This window comes from Aureococcus anophagefferens, assembly GCF_000186865.1.
Source record: "Aureococcus anophagefferens unplaced genomic scaffold AURANscaffold_812, whole genome shotgun sequence".
Classification (NCBI taxonomy): Eukaryota; class Pelagophyceae; order Pelagomonadales; family Pelagomonadaceae; genus Aureococcus; species Aureococcus anophagefferens.
Window position 1 is genome coordinate 3,192 of NW_008706100.1, and position 1,294 is coordinate 4,485.

Below are 1,294 nucleotides of genomic sequence, written 5' to 3' on the forward strand. Positions count from 1 at the left end.
CGCGGCGCGACGCCGGCGTCGCCGGCGTCTACCTCTCCGGCGAGGAGCAGTGCGCGCTGAGCGAGTGCTTCGGCGCCGGCGCGCTCCACAGCACGCACGGCGTGCACCCGAGCGCGCCCTGCCGCGACGTCTTCCGCCTCTCCAACGACCCGGACCACGGCTTCAACTCCGTCGGCACCGAGTGGCACAACGACGGCTCGTTCTGCCGCGACGTCTTCTCGCACGTCGTCTACCACATCGTCAAAGCCCCCGACGGCCGCGGCGACACGCGCTTCGCCCACCTCGGCGACGCCCATGACGCTCTGCCAAAGGCCGTGCAACAGCGCCTCGCGCGCTGCGCGTCCGTGAACTCGAACGGCGGCGCCGCGCGCCCCCGGGGCGGGAAAAGCGTGATTCAAGTTCGCTTCAATGTGAGCCGCGCGCGCGCGTTCTGGAAAAAAGCATCCAAGCTTCGAGAATGTCGCACTCTTTTCCCGCCCAGGTGCACCCGCTCGCCGCGCCGCACTACGTGAGCGGCCGGCCGTCGCTCTACCTGCACCTGGGCATGACGGGCGCCGTCCTCGAGGTCCCGGCCGAATCGACGGCGGCGGCGCCGCCGCCGCCGCCGGGGCCCTGGGCCTTCGCGGCCGCGGCGCCGCCGGACCCGCCGTCGACGGCCGAGGCCGGGCTGCGCCACGCGGTCGCGTGGCGCGAGGCGGACCTCGACGAATTCTGCCGCGCCTTCGACGGCCTCCTCGAGGGCGCCGCCTACGCCCACGCCTGGCGCGAGGGCGACGTCGTCGTCATCGACAACCTCGCCGTGGCCCACAAGGCGGCGCCCGGCGCGCACGACCCGTCGTCGGGCCTCCGCGTGTTGCACCGCACGACGGTCCTCGCGGCGCGCGCCCACGACCCGCCGGCGCACCTGAAGCTCCCGCACACGCTCGAGACCGGCGGGCCCTGCCCCTTCCCCGGCGCCGCGTGGGCCGAGGGCTACGTCGGCTTCCGCTGGGGCGACTACCGGGCGCGCGCCGTGCCCCACTAGCGTTACTACGCGCGACGCGGCGACGGCGCCCGCGTCCAGCGCCGCGGCGACGCGCCCGAAGTAGGCCGCGTCGTCGCTCCGCCCGAGCGCGGCGAGCGCGTCGGCGAGGCGCGTCCACGTCCGCGCGTAGGACGGCAGCGCCTCCGCCGCGCGCGCGGCGTCGCCTGTGTGCAAATCAACCAGTGAGCTGGGACGTCGGGGCCAAACTTGAGAATTCTCTAGCTCGGTCAAATCGAAGTCGATTCGGCTGATTTTGGACGAATCGATGCT